Raw genomic sequence first — 6,000 nt, forward strand, 5'->3', positions numbered from 1 at the left:
AATCTGCATTGCTTAAGACATCCAACAGGAAAAACAACGCTTCACGGCACCCAGTGCTTTTAAGGCAGAGTTTATTTTAGCCACACAAACTCTACGCGTTTCGGGAACCTCGGTCCCTTGATCACGAGTAAACGGACATCATCAAACAACCACTAAGTAACAATGTATCACGTGACATGATTAGCGATTCAAAGACAGTGAAAACAGACTGCACCGCGGAGTAACGGCATCACCAGAGACTTTTAGTTTCAAAAATATATAAACATTCCTCATTGCTAACACAAAAGTGCTAAAATTCAGCAATTTTTGAACGAGTGTATAATGTGAACGTAATGTGACCACATGAAATATTGCAATTAATTCTGCCGATCTGATTCCTCAACTCAATTTTTTATATTGAGAACAACAAAGCTTTATCAACAGTCTATTAACACACTGTGGTTTGTACACCTACACGTGCTAAAGAAATACAGTTCAGTTAAGATTAATAACAAAATCTTCTGTTATTTAGACTGATTGTTTAGAGATTCACGACCCCATTGGGTTTAAAACATAATCAAAAAATCGCCCAAGTGGGCATTAGAAAATCCAGATCAGCCTTGCTTCTAATGTTCTAAACGGAGACAAAAGATAATAGACGAAAAGAACCGATACAAATAGCCACACATTTCAAATCTATAGCCCAAGTGGGCAGATTGTTACCAACTTTCAATTGGTTGCATAGTAGATAATTCTAAACTATAGTCTATTCTTCTCGTCACAAGCGTGAATGTTAGAACTGCTCCTTTTCTTCAGGGTTATTAGTTCACATCTCTCTGTATCATGAATGGGCAACAATCTGAAAAAGATGCACACAAGATAAAAACAGTGTCACGACTTCAGTTACAAATTCTGGTTAAAGAAACATAAAAAACATCACAACTAGGCATACCCAGTAGTATATCCGGAGGAAAAAAGAAGGGAACAAGGGGGGGGGGGGGAAAAGAGAAAGGAGGCGGTGGGGAAAGGGTGGGGACAAAGGGGTAAGGACGGGATGGGAAAAGAGGCAACATGGAAGAACCCCGACAGGGACGGTGGGGGGCTGTTAGGTTTCACTCTTATTCATTTCATTAATATTGGTTCTAAAGGGCCTCTGACTACCTTAGTTCAGTTTTAGCCTAAGTGGACTGCTAATTCCTCGTCAATGTTATGGCCTCGAGGTTTGACTGTTTGGTATTGAATGATCATACGGGACTCCAGTCGTCTAAGCTCAAGGACTCTGTTTCCACCCCTCTCACGTAAAGGCACCGTGTCAAGAACAACAAAGGAGAGTAAACTAGTGTTTTGATTATGTTCGGCTTTAAAATGTCTCGCCACGGGGTATTGCTTGTCATTTTTAGTTATCGCTCTGAGGTGTTCAAGTACTCTCTTTTTGGCAGGGTGAATGGTACTGCCTATGTAATATTTATTGCACGGGCATTTAAGTGCATACACCGCATGGTCGGTATTGCATGAAACGTGCTTGGTAATGCGAAAGGGTTTGGTATTTTCTGACAGAGTTACCACCTTACAGTTGTTACTAAACTTGCAGGCTTTGCATTTACGGCAGGTAAAGAAGCCCTGGATAGGATTGCTGTTTTTTGGCGATTTTACAATGCTCTGACAAAGTGTATCTTTTAAGGATCTAGCTTTGCGGAATGTTACCTGAGGGTAACACTCGACTGATGTTTCCAGATCCTTGTCAGTTTTGAGGACATCCCAAAACTTCTGAAGGCATTCTCTAACCTCAAAAGCTTGGTTGGAGTAGGTCGTGACAAACCTTATTTTATTTGCTTCAAGATCAGTGCCCGAAGTTTCTAATCTGGGTCGGAGAAGAGTTTCACGGGTTCTTTTATTGACTTCATCACAAGCTTTTGTAATATCTTTCAGTTTATAGCCCCTTTCCTCAAAGCGTTTAATCATGATTTCCTTTTCAACCGCAAAGCCTGCTTCATTACTGCAATTCCTTTTGGCTCGCAGTAGTTCTCCCAACGGGATACTGCGTATAAGACTGTTGGGATGGCAACTCTCGGCGTGCAAAAGGCTGTTGCCAGCCGTTTCTTTTCGGTAGAGTTGACTTTCAAGGCGTTGTCCTGAGACTGTTATCTTGAGGTCTAAAAATTCAATACTCTCCTTTTCAATTCTTTTAGTGAATTGAAGGTTGCAGTCATTCTGATTGATGGTGTCGACAAAAAGATTAGCCTGTTCACTGCTCCCCTTCCACACCACAAAAATGTCGTCGATGTACCTTGCCCATACTACGACACACTCACTGTAAAGGGGTAATGAGGTGACGACCTGCTCCTCCCACCAGCCGAGGTATAGGCCTGCAAAGCTGGGAGCGAAGCAGGTCCCCATCGCAGTCCCGAGTATTTGGCGATAAATGATTTTGTCGAAAACAAAAAAGTTTTGTGTGAGACACTTGAGGATCATGTCTAAAATCATCTCCGTGTGGAAAAGATGAGAGACAGATCTATGTTTGAGAAAATGGCGGCAAGCCTTGATCCCTGCCTCATGTGGGATGCAAGTATATAAACTTGTGACATCCAAGGTTAACAACAAGAATGTATCATCCCAAACTATTTGATCAATGAGTCTCAAAAAGTCACTTGAGTCCTTGATAAAAGATGGGAGTTTTTGGACCAGGGGCTGCAGATAAAAGTCCACATAGCGTGAAGTATTCTCCAGGCAACTTCCCCTGGAGGACACTATAGGTCTTCCAGGAGGGTTGAGTGGATTCTTGTGCAGCTTCGGGAGGAGGTAGAGAGCGGGGAGTTTGGGAAATTTACAGTTGAGGAAATCAAATTCCTCCTGCTCAAGTAGACCCCTCTCTTTCCATTCCCCCAACAATTCCTTGTATTCTTTGTTCGCTTGTGTGTATTTTGCTTTGGTGGTTACCTCATAATTTTTCACATCACTAAGTTGGCGAGATCCCTCTTGTAGATACATCTCTTTGGATAAGATAACCACATTCCCCCCTTTGTCAGAGTTTTTAATCACTATGTTGTCATCATTTTGAAGTGTTTTGATAGCGTTAAATTGTTCTTGACTGAGGTTAAAGCTTGTGAAATTATTTTTGTACCTTTCTTTTTGGCGAACTTTTTCAAAGGGATCATCAATTACATTTGGGTCATTATGATTTACATTTGTTACATAATGACCCAAATGTAATTGATGATCCCTATATTAACCTTATCAATGACGATATTGAGTTAGATATGGGTGGGGCCAGTGGTTTTAAACCCAAGTCCATCTTTCTCCCTCAATTAACAAATGAGGCGATCGATGTTTTTGAGAAAGGGGTGTTACGGGAATTTGAAAAAGTTCGCCAAAAAGAAAGGTACAAAAATAATTTCACAAGCTTTAACCTCAGTCAAGAACAATTTAACGCTATCAAAACACTTCAAAATGATGACAACATAGTGATTAAAAACTCTGACAAAGGGGGGAATGTGGTTATCTTATCCAAAGAGATGTATCTACAAGAGGGATCTCGCCAACTTAGTGATGTGAAAAATTATGAGGTAACCACCAAAGCAAAATACACACAAGCGAACAAAGAATACAAGGAATTGTTGGGGGAATGGAAAGAGAGGGGTCTACTTGAGCAGGAGGAATTTGATTTCCTCAACTGTAAATTTCCCAAACTCCCCGCTCTCTACCTCCTCCCGAAGCTGCACAAGAATCCACTCAACCCTCCTGGAAGACCTATAGTGTCCTCCAGGGGAAGTTGCCTGGAGAATACTTCACGCTATGTGGACTTTTATCTGCAGCCCCTGGTCCAAAAACTCCCATCTTTTATCAAGGACTCAAGTGACTTTTTGAGACTCATTGATCAAATAGTTTGGGATGATACATTCTTGTTGTTAACCTTGGATGTCACAAGTTTATATACTTGCATCCCACATGAGGCAGGGATCAAGGCTTGCCGCCATTTTCTCAAACATAGATCTGTCTCTCATCTTTTCCACACGGAGATGATTTTAGACATGATCCTCAAGTGTCTCACACAAAACTTTTTTGTTTTCGACAAAATCATTTATCGCCAAATACTCGGGACTGCGATGGGGACCTGCTTCGCTCCCAGCTTTGCAGGCCTATACCTCGGCTGGTGGGAGGAGCAGGTCGTCACCTCATTACCCCTTTACAGTGAGTGTGTCGTAGTATGGGCAAGGTACATCGACGACATTTTTGTGGTGTGGAAGGGGAGCAGTGAACAGGCTAATCTTTTTGTCGACACCATCAATCAGAATGACTGCAACCTTCAATTCACTAAAAGAATTGAAAAGGAGAGTATTGAATTTTTAGACCTCAAGATAACAGTCTCAGGACAACGCCTTGAAAGTCAACTCTACCGAAAAGAAACGGCTGGCAACAGCCTTTTGCACGCCGAGAGTTGCCATCCCAACAGTCTTATACGCAGTATCCCGTTGGGAGAACTACTGCGAGCCAAAAGGAATTGCAGTAATGAAGCAGGCTTTGCGGTTGAAAAGGAAATCATGATTAAACGCTTTGAGGAAAGGGGCTATAAACTGAAAGATATTACAAAAGCTTGTGATGAAGTCAATAAAAGAACCCGTGAAACTCTTCTCCGACCCAGATTAGAAACTTCGGGCACTGATCTTGAAGCAAATAAAATAAGGTTTGTCACGACCTACTCCAACCAAGCTTTTGAGGTTAGAGAATGCCTTCAGAAGTTTTGGGATGTCCTCAAAACTGACAAGGATCTGGAAACATCAGTCGAGTGTTACCCTCAGGTAACATTCCGCAAAGCTAGATCCTTAAAAGATACACTTTGTCAGAGCATTGTAAAATCGCCAAAAAACAGCAATCCTATCCAGGGCTTCTTTACCTGCCGTAAATGCAAAGCCTGCAAGTTTAGTAACAACTGTAAGGTGGTAACTCTGTCAGAAAATACCAAACCCTTTCGCATTACCAAGCACGTTTCATGCAATACCGACCATGCGGTGTATGCACTTAAATGCCCGTGCAATAAATATTACATAGGCAGTACCATTCACCCTGCCAAAAAGAGAGTACTTGAACACCTCAGAGCGATAACTAAAAATGACAAGCAATACCCCGTGGCGAGACATTTTAAAGCCGAACATAATCAAAACACTAGTTTACTCTCCTTTGTTGTTCTTGACACGGTGCCTTTACGTGAGAGGGGTGGAAACAGAGTCCTTGAGCTTAGACGACTGGAGTCCCGTATGATCATTCAATACCAAACAGTCAAACCTCGAGGCCATAACATTGACGAGGAATTAGCAGTCCACTTAGGCTAAAACTGAACTAAGGTAGTCAGAGGCCCTTTAGAACCAATATTAATGAAATGAATAAGAGTGAAACCTAACAGCCCCCCACCGTCCCTGTCGGGGTTCTTCCATGTTGCCTCTTTTCCCATCCCGTCCTTACCCCTTTGTCCCCACCCTTTCCCCACCGCCTCCTTTCTCTTTTTCCCCCCCCCCCCTTGTTCCCTTCTTTTTTCCTCCGGATATACTACTGGGTATGCCTAGTTGTGATGTTTTTTATGTTTCTTTAACCAGAATTTGTAACTGAAGTCGTGACACTGTTTTTATCTTGTGTGCATCTTTTTCAGATTGTTGCCCATTCATGATACAGAGAGATGTGAACTAATAACCCTGAAGAAAAGGAGCAGTTCTAACATTCACGCTTGTGACGAGAAGAATAGACTATAGTTTAGAATTATCTACTATGCAACCAATTGAAAGTTGGTAACAATCTGCCCACTTGGGCTATAGATTTGAAATGTGTGGCTATTTGTATCGGTTCTTTTCGTCTATTATCTTTTGTCTCCGTTTAGAACATTAGAAGCAAGGCTGATCTGGATTTTCTAATGCCCACTTGGGCGATTTTTTGATTATGTTTTAAACCCAATGGGGTCGTGAATCTCTAAACAATCAGTCTAAATAACAGAAGATTTTGTTATTAATCTTAACTGAACTGTATTTCTTTAGC

Source organism: Triturus cristatus, chromosome 1_2 (assembly GCF_964204655.1).
Source record: "Triturus cristatus chromosome 1_2, aTriCri1.1, whole genome shotgun sequence".
NCBI lineage: Eukaryota > Metazoa > Chordata > Amphibia > Caudata > Salamandridae > Triturus > Triturus cristatus.